This window comes from Pseudonaja textilis, chromosome 3 (genome assembly GCF_049901715.1).
Source record: "Pseudonaja textilis isolate UNSWEBS1 chromosome 3, rPseTex1.2, whole genome shotgun sequence".
Lineage (NCBI taxonomy): Eukaryota > Metazoa > Chordata > Lepidosauria > Squamata > Elapidae > Pseudonaja > Pseudonaja textilis.
In genome coordinates this window covers 161,907,277-161,920,806 of record NC_141992.1, presented here as the reverse complement: position 1 = coordinate 161,920,806, position 13,530 = coordinate 161,907,277, and positions in this window count along the sequence as shown.

Below are 13,530 nucleotides of genomic sequence, written 5' to 3'. Positions count from 1 at the left end.
TTGTGATTGTAAAATTTATGCTGGGGATTGTTTTGTTGATGTTTTATTACTACTGATGGTAATAATAAATTGCCAAGAATCTTTCAAGCTGCCAATATTTACATTGTTCAATAAATAACTAAACAGACATATTACAGGACACCTTAATTTTAATGTTAGTTCATAATTGTCCTTAAATATGATGCTACCTGAAATGAAGTAGCATCTAGTACCTATCTAGCAGGGTCAAAATATAAGTATTAAAGGTCAACCAAGGTATTTCACATACATGAATCGAGGAGGGGGGGATTTTCTCCAGGGCACTTGGAGAACTTGGTGTTATCAAGTTTAATTTTAGGATTGGTTCCTTGGCATATAAATAAATTTGATGGATGATGTATAATTCTTTAAAGATAATCTAGTACATAGTCTAATGCAATCTATTATTGGATTAGCAAATTCCATTCATGAAATTTGAAGAGAAGTTTTTTTTCTTAATGATTTTATGCAAAAATGCCACCATCAATATTCACAATACATTTGATTTGCAGAATGATTTTTATGAAACAAATTACACTGCTAGTAACAATGGATGTGGAAGTCATAATGTTCCAGAACTTTCCCTTTCTCAGCAAGATCCAGAAGAGATAATGTTCTGGGAATGACACACACACACACACACACACACACACACACACACATTATCACATGGAGACCCTTTTGACACCTGACGTGATTGGATTTAGATATATTGGACAGTAACTTCAAAACTCAGAAAACATCTCCATTGACCATCATAGCCGAGATTTATGGAAACTAAAATTGAATTGACAGCTGGGGGAATTATAAGTTAGTGAAGAAAGTACTTAACTTTCTTGAGTATATTAGCAGTAATTTTATAATACATATTAATCTATTCTTAAATTTACTGCATTGGACTTAGATGGCAAGAAGCAATAGAACTGGTATTGCAGCAGACTGGACTGGAAATAGATAAACAACATTCATCTTCAAGGATTTCTTCATTTTGCTCTATTTCTATAATTATTAATATTTCTTACTCTTACCTTCTTGGCTGAGTAAATACCTTCTATATCAAACCCAAAACTAAAAAACCCTCCCTTGATATGAAAGCATTAATATTTGGCCTGACTCAGATATCAGTAGATATGTCAGATGTTGACAGAGATGTTCAAGGTAATAATAATCAATATAGTGAGATGTAATTTTTAGAAATTCTTACCAGATTGATCCCCACTCAGGTCAACAAGGTACATATGGCGAACCTATGGCACGTGTGCTAGAAGGGCATGCAAAGCAATTTCCCCTGGCACGCGAGAGAACTCGCCCAGAAGAGCACCACTGCGCATGCACATGTGCCACTGCTACCCGACAGCTGATTGTCAGGTATCTGGTGTGATTGGGGGGGGAGCAGAAATATGCAGCCTGCACTGGGGGGGGGGGTCGCACACACATGTGCAGATGGATGGTGTAGGAGGATGATCGCGCACGCATGCACAGACGCACAGAGTGCTGCAAGGTGATCGCGTGCACATGTGCAGACATGTGGCGCACTGCAAGGGGATTGCGCACGCATGCGCAGGGGGGTGGGCGGGCCCAGCACACATTGCCTTCTGGGTGCTGGCACCTGAGCGCACACGCAATTATCAGCACAGAAGCCGAAAAAGGTTTGCCACTACTGCCCTAGGTGCTGAAGTTTTGGACATCTGGTGACAAATGGGTTAGGATTCAGGACTCTTGGCTGAACAACCAGAGCCAGCAGCTCTATAGGACCAATAAAAGAAAAGTGGGTTGAATACCATCAAAGCGATTAACATCTGGGACATTTCCAGTCATTAGATACACAACTAGAATAATGGAATGGACTCAAGCAGAACTAAAAGCCTTGGATTGAAAAAACGGATTAGAATGAATCATGCCCTTCGTCCATGCATCATTGAAAAACTCTACTTACCAAAGAGCATAGATGGAATGTTGTAAATACAGGTAGTCCTTGACTGACAAGAGCTCTTTTAGTGACCATTTAAGGTTACAACAGTACTGAAAAAAGTGACTTATGATTATTTTTCACACTTACAACCCATGGTCACATGTCAAAGTTCAGATGTTTGGCAACTGATTCACATTTATAGTTGTCCCCAGATCATGTACTCCCCTTTTGTGGCCTTCTGACAAGCAAAGTCAACAGGGAAGCCAGATTCACTTAACAAATGCATCCCTAACTTAACAATTGTAGTGATTTAGTTAACAATTGTGGCAAGAAAGGGCATAAAATGGGTGGTGGGTGGTGGAATTAATTTAACAATGGTCTTGCTTAGAAACAGAAATTTTGGACTCAATTGTGATCATAAGTCAAGGACTACCTGTACACCAGTTAATTGCAGAAGAAAAAAGGGCACTGGAAGAATGCACTTCATGATGGACAGTGACAAAAATGCATTGAAGGTAGGGTACCATGAAGGTTTACTGAATACTGGGCTGTCCCAAAGGAAACTAGACTTTCTTGTTTTTTTTCTTTCTTTTTGAAAACACTTTGCTTCTCATCCAAAAGTTTCTGCAGTTCTTGGGTGAGAAGCAAAACTTTTTCAAAGAAAAAAAAAACACCAAGAAAGTCCAAGACAACCATGACCTGGATGATTGATAATCTCCATTGACAAGTACCGGACTGAACAAACTGGCCTACATGAAAGACCAATGAACAGACATGGCAAGGCAGAGTATCACATGACCAGTACATACATACATATGCACATTAATAGGCAAGGCAGTTACCAACCTTTCTGGAAGTGGCTAACAGTGGGAAAGAAGATGGGACTTGCAAGATTGGGATAGCCTAGCATGGCAAACCAGATAGGAAACATTACTACCTGAGCTAATATTACTTTATGATAAAGCTACATTGACAGAATCTTGCAAATCTTAAAGTACATTTCTTTTCTTCTCATCTCATCCCCTTTACAGACTGAGAAACTAGGGCATGTCTTCCCTGGGCCTCTTGTTCTGCCCATTATCCAGCTGCAGGCTATGCTGTCTTTTATCTGACCATTCTCTTGGCAGGTCCTCTTCACCCAGTCTCCCAAGATCTTTTCCTCATTCCATTACAAAAGGTGGACTTCCGAAGTCCTGACAGATGACATTTGAATCAAATTCCAACCTACAAGACCGGCAGATATTAAGGGAGGCTCTTCTTTATTTCACCTTTCACAAGCCTATTTCATTTTATATCTTCTGCTACCCTGTTTCTCCAACAATAAGGCCTCCTGCAATAGGAAGTCCCAACATGTTTTATAGGCATGAAATGAAATTAAGCCCCTCCCCCTAAATTAAGGCCTATATTAAAACATGCGAAATGGGGGGGAATGGTGTGGGGGGGTTGCCGTTAGGAAGTACTTTTGTTGCACACCCGGATATGGTGCTGCCTGCATTGACCCCGATATGAAGTGCCCCACCAACGCCGAGGTCAACATCCAAGCTGCCGCCCCCCGCCCACCTGAAGATGCAAGGCGGGGGAATTAAGACGGCCTGGCCCTTTTTTCAGGGCTCAAAAAAAAAAAAAAAAGACCCGGCCTTATTATATGAGAAACACAGTATTATTCTTGCTTCTGTCCACAGCATCCAGAGATTACTCAGTAACTCTGTCTTCCTCTTCAGAAGTCAGACATTTGATACTCATTTGTGTCCCTTTTGGCCCCTTTGAGTTACTTTAAGAACTGAATCATACTTCTGAACAGGATTATTTGAGTTATAAGAGAGATTCTTTTTTATTTCTCACTTAAATTTCTTTATATGCTTATAAAGAAGTCTACATTTTATTTATAGATTTATTTATTCACTTATAAATAATATATTATATACATACATTGCTTTATACACTCTCAGATAATAATTGTTTCTTCTTTAGCATGTGCTGTAGACTACTTCCAAGGCAATGGAAAAATGTGCAGTGACCTCATACACCTTCATTAAAAAAGGGATTAAGGCAATGAATGACTCTTACATTTGTGTAAGAAAATTCTTAAAAAGACTTTAAAGAATATTCTAGAAAACTTTTAGAAGGTCTGTAGCATGGTTCCTGTTAGGAAATGGCAGGTGAAATGGACTAAGAAGCTGACAGGAGATCAGTTGTGAGGAAGCTAGACAAAGAAAGAAAGAAAGAAAGAAAGAAAGAAAGAAAGAAAGAAAGAAAGAAAGAAAGAAAGAAAGAAAGAAAGAAAGAAAGAAAGAAAGAAGATGGTAATTAGCAAAGTGGAACTTATGCAGTCTTTGGCTGATGAACAGGTGCAGATTGCAAAGGGATTCAAGAATATATTGTTAGTTATAAGAGACAGGAAGCTAAACTGTAAGTACAATCTTTGAATAATTCTTTGAAAAATTATTGGTAACTGCATTTTAAGACAGAGACAATGTTGTCCTTTTATCAAAAAGGATATTATTGCCCAGGGTTACTTAATTTAAGAAAGGTAGTGCAAAACCATTTTGAAGACATAACCTGGAGGAAAGAGAAGTAGGAAGACTATAGATCTTCTTTAGAAGAAGATAGAGATAACCTTTAAGAAATCATGCAGAAAAAGGTAATGGAAAAACAAAAGATAAGTTTGTCCTGAGAAATAAGGTGTCAGAAAGAAATAACCCTGTCTGGTGTAAGAAGGGCAGAGGAAAACTCTGGTGGGTTTTCAAGTCTCTGCTATTGTACCTTGCTTGGGATGGACAAGTCCCTCTCTCACTGAAGGTCAATGACCCAACGGCTACTCTCCACCTGGTTTGGCCAGCCTATTGAAGCTGTTTTATGGAGTGTGGCCGCTGCACATGCTACAGCTACTAGAAGTCACAGGTGAGGCCTGAGTGACAGGTGGGGACCAAAGATGGATGAGCTGCCTTAAACGCTGCCCTAAAATAAGATACCCTAAAAGGACATGGCATGGCCTACACCAGAGGTGCTATCCCTCCCTGAACACCCCATACACCATACATCAACAATGGTGCCCACACATCTGCCAACATGTGGCAGTACATTTCGTACCAGTCACCTGCAGACACGTGATGGACAGCCCACAACCTGTTAGATGTCAAGATCCTCTTTGAACATGATGGACAAACATCACTGTACCTTGCAACAATAACATAGCAATTATTAGGCTGTTTTGACATTGGTTACCTTGAAGGACTGGCAGTTTATACGTATTAGTGAAATTCCATTTGTCTTGTTAACTAGAATAATACACCTTTTAGGGAAAATGCTATTTTTCTATCCTTGTTTTGCAACTAAAGAAAAATAAATGTAGGCTCTTGTAGTCTATATTTTGTCCATTCAATTCTGAAACTCACAAACATATCTGTTTTCAGTGAAAGAAGGGAAAGGCTACACATTTGTGTTTTAGGCTAAATGTCAGAGGTGGTATTCAGCCGGTTCTGACCAGTTCTGAAGAACCGGTAGTGGAAATTTTGAATAGTTCAGAGAACCGGCAAATACCACCTCTGACTGGCCCGACCCCATCTATTCTCTGCCTCCTGAGTCCCAGCTGATTGGCTAGGTCTTTTTTTGTTGCCCTACACAGGAGAACAGAGCTGGAAAGCAGGTTAGTAGGGTGGGGAGGAATGGGATTTTACAGTATCCTTCCACTGCCATGCCCACCAAGCCATGCCTACAGAACCGGTAGTAAAATTTTTGGAATCCCACCACTGCTAAATGTGCTTAGTTAAGTAAGATTCTTTCTTGGTTTTTAATAAATTTTGTTCAAACCAGATATTATTGATTTTGATCCCAGCCAATTGTTCCTATTAACGTCTTCTGTTTTCCAGTTTCTCATTATCATAGCTAAGTTTTAGCATGATTCAGTTGTTTAAAAAAGTATTTGCTAATGTTTCATTAGAAGGAACATTTCTGCAGAATGCAGCATTATGTGGAGCTTTACCACTATCTGACAGCTGGCTTTCTTTAATATCAGACCTCAAACATTACAGCTCAGGAGTTCCTTCACCAGAGTTCTGTGACTCTCAAGGCCTGGTTCTATTACTGTGAGATCAACGATGTCCAACCAACAACACTACTTGATGAATATTCTCAATTCATTTTTTTAAAAAGTGTATACTGTACTTGAACTCCCCAACCAGGCAGCATGGCTAAAAGAAATATCTTAACCTCAATTCAGGGAGGAAAAGTCAGGCTAAAAGCTTACTGGATTGTTAATTATTTGCATTCATGTAAATAATTAATTATAGAATCGTCTATGTCCAGAAGATTTTGAAACCTTCAATACAAGTTATTTATTTCAGGTAAGCCATTTATTATATAGCCAGCCTTTTTTTTTTTTTACCCACAAATTACTTTAAAATATGAGGCTGTTCAAAATAAGTAGAATGGAATCTAATCTAACTAATCATTTTTAAAAGGTGCTCTTTCCTTTTCCTATCATATTAGGGATAATAGAAGTGATGTAACTGAATATAATTGCTTTTCACGTCATTGTATGAAAAATATGCTCTGATTCATAAAGTAGCAATTTTGTCTTTATCTTTCACAGCTGTTATGAAGAAAAACATCAGCATACGCCTTCAAGATGTGGGAGAAATAATATAAAGAGATATTTCTTCTCTGATAGTGTACTCTTCTGCCTACACACCGATCTGAGCTAAAGCAAATAATTATTATAAACAGAACTATGAACTGAAACATATAATGTTCAAAAGATACTTTGGAAGGATGTTATATAGAACAGTGTTGGCAACTTTTAAAGTGCTGGATGGGGAATTCTAGAGCTGAAGATCACACATGTTAAAGATGCCAAGGTTGTGAAAGAAAATACACATGTATTCTGCTGTCTATTAATCCAAGCAATAGAATACATGTGTTGGATGTCATGGGACTTCTGGGTTTGTGACCCAGAAGTCCCAACTATAAAATGTGTGTTGTGAGATGACAAAGGTTGTAAACTACAGAGTTAGAATATTTTAACCAATGGAAGTAACATGTGAAAAAAAAGCTAAGGTTTAAAGAGAGTTGGAAGAATCACAGGAAACATAAGAAATTAATTGGATGATTATTGAAATTATGTATAGATATCAGGTCAATTTCTACTTGGTGTTTTGTTTTAGATAACATAGTGCAAGCTAAAGAAGAAACTTAATAGCTAACTACAGACATATATAGAATATGACAAATTTTTAAAAAAGATAAATACTTGCCTCATATATGGAGAAGTGGGGTATAAGATCAATGAGAGGGATGAGTATTAATCATTATTTTATACAAAGTAAGCTTTAAAAGCAGAGGTGGTATTCAGCAGGTTCTGGAGAACTGGTAGCAGAAATTTTGAGTAATTTGGAGAACCACCAAATACCACCTCTGACTGGATATTTTACAGTATCCTTCTCGTGCCACGCCCACCAAACCATGCCCACAGAACTGATAGTAAAAATTTTTTTGAGTCCCATCACTGTTTAAAAGGTGTGAGATCCAACAGGTAGATTAGTCCATGAAGTAAGTTCCAATGAAAGTTTAAAACACTTCACTGAGATTGGCTATAATAATAAAATCTTACAAGTCTGATTGTACTATACTTTCCCCCTTTCTTTTACCCCAGTGGCTCAGGGAGGCATTTATTTTGTTTCCCTGGACTTAAAGGATATTTCATCCCTCTTTGTTAATGTCATCTCCCTCAGTCTCTACAAAAGGGAAGAGGTACTGAATGAAGAAACATGATGAGTCCGCAGTTTGCCAATTGTAACAAACCAGCCCACTAGTTTCTGCTTTTTGCAAAACTGCTAACCTACCTGATCCTTCCTCTGAGATGTTGATGACTTTGCAGTATGAAGTCAGAATTTAAAATCAGAATACAGAAAGGGCAGTACTCCACCTTACGTACATCTTCACAGACATTTTCTCATGACATTCTTTCCTTACCTTTTATTTCCTCCTTCAATTAAATTAGTATGTTAAACTCTGTAAACATTTAATAATTGGGATGACTAATTTGATATCAGGTACTCAGCTAAGTTAAAAGGGAACTAATGGTCAGAACCAGCCATTATGTATGTATTTATTCAAATAATATGAAGAAGTGTAATCCGGAACAGTAAATATTATGGCCATGCCAAATAGAATGAATGGTGTTTGAGCGTGTGTTTCAGTAGGAGGTAATCACACAGGGCATAAAACTGACTGTTCTTGATCAGTAAGTAGAATTTTACTAATCTTAATGGCAGTAATAATCATGTAGGTGGAAAATGGGCAGTTGGTATTCAGTGACTAGAAGTCACCAATCTTTTGGAGAGTTCTTGATGAATTCAAGAATTGAGAAATTGCTTCTGATCTATTAGGTGCAAGAGTAACTGTGCAATTGTGGTTTGTGGTTTCTAAATGGGAAGAGCAAGACATGTAATTGTTAGTCCTTTAGGAAGTGGTATGGATAAAAACAGAACAAAGTGAATAGGAACACCCAAGCACATATTTGTCAAAACAAAATGAGGATTATTTGAATCAAAAAAGAGAAAGAATAGAGACCTCTCTCATCAACTCCCATTATCATATTCTTTACAACTGAAATCAAACTTTTCATATACTTTATGAATTGAAACTTAACATCTATATACTGCTTAAACTTTTTGTCTGTTTCTAACCTTCAATTAACCCAAAAATTGCATCATAGTGCAAAGAATTTTGAATCAATCTACCTCACATGCAATAACTTAAAAATGCATTAAAAATTCAGAATCCATTATTCCTCTTGAATGACTATTAGGATATTACTGTAAGAAGTTTTGTTTGCAAAGTTGTGGTTCCTGCAGCATCACCATAGTTAACTGTCGTCATGTGATCATGATTTCCAATGCTCTCTGCCAGCTTCCCACAAGCAAAATCAATGGGGAATTTTATGACATACTACACAACCCATTACCCGTTGGGTCATCATTTTGGAAATATTCTCCAAAGCCAACAGAAAATTGGAAGTCACGCCTGCTCCCACTGCTTTTTTAAAAAAAAAATCCATGCATTTCCTTCTGTTTCTCTGTTTGGGTAAGGAAATACCTCCAAAATGATGACCCAATGGGTAACAGGTTGTGCTGCACATCATAAAATTAACTGAGTAGAATTTAGAAAGTATTCTTTACTTGAATTTAAAATGAATCTATTCTGCTTTCTATCTTACAATGTTGAAATGGTGCAGAACTCACAGACCAGTTTTATTTCCATTTAATAGTTAGCTCTACTGAAATAAATGACATTACTTAAGAACAGAATGAGAAAGTATTCTCACTTTCATAATGACAATGCACAGCATAAAATGATTAAAAGGCATCCTATAAAAGTATGGAATTTACTACACAGACAGAAGAAAGCCTCTGAGTTTCTACATACAGGTTGTCCTTGTTTAACGACCACAATTAGGACTGGCTACTCAGTTATTAAGCAAAGTGGTCACTAAGTGAAATTGTGACTGTGCTGATGACCTTATGTCAGTTTTCCTTTCCTTTATAGATCTGCAAAGGTTGTAAATACAAGAAGGACTGGTTGCAAAGTTTCAATTATTGTCATCACTGCGAACAACTGTCATCTGGGGCAGTTACTAAATGAGGACTACCGACACAAACAACCTAAATATAAATGATAGAAATGGAGAAACTGAAGATGAAATAACTGAAGTAAATTAAATGGAATTTACTTCATTTTCTAATTTGGAGATTATTATTATTATTATATTACAGATGAATAAATACATTATTTTAAAATATTTTTTCAATGTTGTACTTCTATTCATCATGTAACAATACTCCCCCCATGACAAGATAAGAACACTAGTTCACAATCAGTCAAATCTAATAAAAATACATTTTTACTCTGGCACACAGTTAATTTACCAATAAAATGGAATTAGTAGGCTTTAAAGCAATAAGTACTAAAATTTATCACAGAAAGCACATCTCTGTCTAAGGATTCCAGAAAAATCTAGATTTTTCTTACATATCTGTGAACAGCCCATTTATTTAATGTTTATTCCTTTTGATTAGCTTTTTAGTGTTTCAAGAATATTGGTATATTGGTTTTTTGTGGATTTTCTTGTAAGATTTAATTCAGAAGAATAGGAATATAGCAAGTGCCTGCAATTCATTACAAGTAGTTCTTGACTTACAACAGTTCATTTTGTGACCATTCAGTTATAATGTCACTGAAAAAGTGGCTTATGACTATTTTTCACACTTATGACTATTTCAGTGTTGCCTTGGTTACATGATCAAAATCCAAATAGATGACAAATAATTCATGAGGGTTGCAGCGTCCTGAATCCACTTTTGTGACCTTCTTATAAGCAAAGTCAGTGGAGAAGCCAGATTCACTTAACAACCACATTACTCATTTAATGTCTGCAGTGATTCACTTAACAAGTGAATCAAACAACAAGGTCGTAAAGAAAGGTTGTAAAATGTGACAAAATTCACTTAACAAATGTTTTGCTTAGCAAGAGAAATTTTAGGCTCAATTGTAGTCATAAATCAAGGAATATCTGTACAAGTCAGGAATGCAAATCATGTCACTCATGTTATAAAGAGGATTTCATTCCAAATCTGCTATCAGATCTGGTAAACAAATACAGATGTTTCCATGAGTCACCAAAAAGTGTTGCATTCACACTCTGAAATGCCTTTCCAAATGAAATCATCAGGCCTCATAGATGCTATCAATATCATTTCACTCACAGTTCCATACAAATTTCAAATTCTCCACACAATATTATTATTTGAAAATTAATGGCAAGCTGCTTAACATAATTGACTGACCCATTTCCTGAAATATAGATTTTACCAGGATTTCTGATAATCTGAAGCTTTTTTTTTTTTAATGTGCAAGCCAAAGTATTCCTTGTGACATCTTGTGGATGCAAAAATCAGAAATTAAAGAAGCAGGATAAGAAGTACAGATGCCTTTGATCTTTGGTATTAGAAAAGACTCTTGGGAATACTAAAAAGGTTTCCTCTATCCAGTTGTGTCTGACTTGGCAGACAGCGCTTACCACCATTCTGAACTGCTGGGTGACAGGAGTTGAGGCAGGTACATGGGAGGTCATCCCATCACACGGAGCTCGGCTCTTGAATGCAGACCATTAGCTTTCCAGCTGACAACCTCAGCGTCTTTAACCACTCAGCCATCATGCCCCCCCGCCCCAATACTATGGACAGCCAACCCCCACCCCAAACTGATGGATCATCAAACAAATCAATCTAGACATTTCACTCAAGGCACAAATGACCAAGTTAAAATGATCCTATTTGGGGCACATTAGAAAAAAGGCTAGTTCCCTAGAGAAGTCTCTAATGTTGGTAAGGTGGAAGCAAAAGGAAAAAGAAGATGACTAGCAGCAATCTGGATGGGCTCAGTTACAGTGGTGACGAATGAACTGTTGGAAGACATGAAAGAATATGTTAGAATCATAGAGAAAATCTACGTGGCCCCTAAGAACTGAAAACAACTTGATGGCACATAATGAATGAATGAATGAATGAATGAATGAATGAATAGATAGATAGATAGGTTTTTATGAAACAAATATTCTAATTCTACTCCAAGATAATCCCACATTTGTGATATGGGCTTTGGGAGTCATTCTACCCTCATCCGCAAGTTTCTGGGGTGTTGGTAAAAATACTACAGAGAGGGTTTCTATTCTTAAAGTAACTGATTTTACTTCAACGCTTGTAATGCCCGGAGATGCTTCTGACAGCTCCTATGTTACACAGAGGTTCGTGCCAGCCGAATTCCGGTTCAGCTCCTGAACAACGTTTCTGTAACCAGCGTAACCTGTACGGATTTTCCTCAGGCGGGTTTCATGAAAACGTTACGGAAATTTACTATGGAAGGAAGTGCGAGCTCAGTGGGTGTTTTATTCTCCGAGGAAAAAAAAACACGCAACATCTTCAGACTGGATCAGTAAGATTGAGGTGTAAAGGACCAACCCTCGCTCTCTAGAGCATCGTGGGTCTCTGCTTCCATTCTGTACTCCTCACCCGTGGTTGCCAAGTTTTTTTTTGCTTGGAACCCTGATTTTTTCTTTTTTTTCCTCCGGTACAAACCGAGTATAAGACTGACAAGGAGCTGCCACGGGACGAGCGATGGAAAGGGAAAGAAGCAGCGATGACGAGCCGGCAAGTGAAGTCGAGGCAAGGAAATACCGCTGGGGTCGCCTGGGAGCTTCCGTAGGTTTGCGTGGTTAGGACAGGCTTTCTGTTTGCATATTTTGGCGAACGATAAAAACAAAGCTTGAAAAAGAAGGGGGCGTAATGGAGGAGGAAAAGGAGAGAACTGGTTTAATGAGTGGCTATGAGACGGAACCTCTTCCTCTGAGCAGGTCATCCACGTGTTTTGAACTTCAGGTCACAGAATTCCCAACCTGGGAACCGTCCTCCCCCCCATACATCTGGAGGCATCACATTGGGGATGTAGTACTGTGCCCATATCATCTGCTAAATATTTTCTGGAAATCCTTGTCGCTCATTTCCTTCGAAATTAAATACGCTGAGCCCACTTTGCATGTTAAGAGAAGAAATGTTTTTCACCTTCTTGAGTACATAATTTACAAGTTTGTGCTGGTTAATACTAAAGCGTCCGGGCTGCAGAAAATCCCTATGGCCGAGGGAGAAAAGCAAAAGGCTGCGAAAACTCTTAATTTGAAAATTCTATTTAGAGGTCCTCTGAATTTTGTAACCTTAATGCTGGTGCTTTTGTGCGTGGTTATACTTCCTGGTTATAAATGTATATGGATGGACATCTGAGATGTTTTGCAGGTAAGGTCAGCTATGGTTTGGAACGATTTCCATAAGACTTGAAATAATACATTAGAAATAGATCGTGGAGAAAATCTATGTGGCATATAGTTCTTCTGTTAAGATTTGTTATATTTTGATGAAAATATATATTGAAATATGCGACACTGTAAGCAATAAATTAGCTTTGCTTTCCCTGTACTGGCTGGGAAATTCTGGGGGCTAAAATCTACCCATGTTAAAATTGAGAAATACTGGTCTGCAGAAGGACTGCCAGATCTGAACTGAAGAAATCAAGAGGATCCACAGGGAGCAGCTAAAAGATAGAAAGGCTTTGTTGCTCTCTCATGGTCATCCAGTATATATGGAATTTTGAAAAAAATGTATTTTTGCTACTTGTTGGAAACATTTTGTCCTGTTTTAGGACACAGCCAAACAATACATTTTAGAGAAGTATTATTCTAGCTGATTTCATCTCTCTTCTCCTAACAAATGTTTTCCATTTTTTTTCTCCACGTCCAACTGCATATATCAGGAATATTCCCTTTCCCAGTAATTAATTTTGTGCTCCAAAAACTTGAACTGGATCTACCATTTGGATTAGCTGATTTAGATTTGGGTGTGTTTTATCAAGATTATTTTGATTGTTGCCTAGCTAGCATATTTAGACCTCTGTGATGTTTCTGACTGGGCACTTGAATTATTTTCTGTGGGATGAAGATACAGTAGTGCTGTGGAAAGAATGTGACTAAATACTGCTTGTCTTGAGAGTCAACA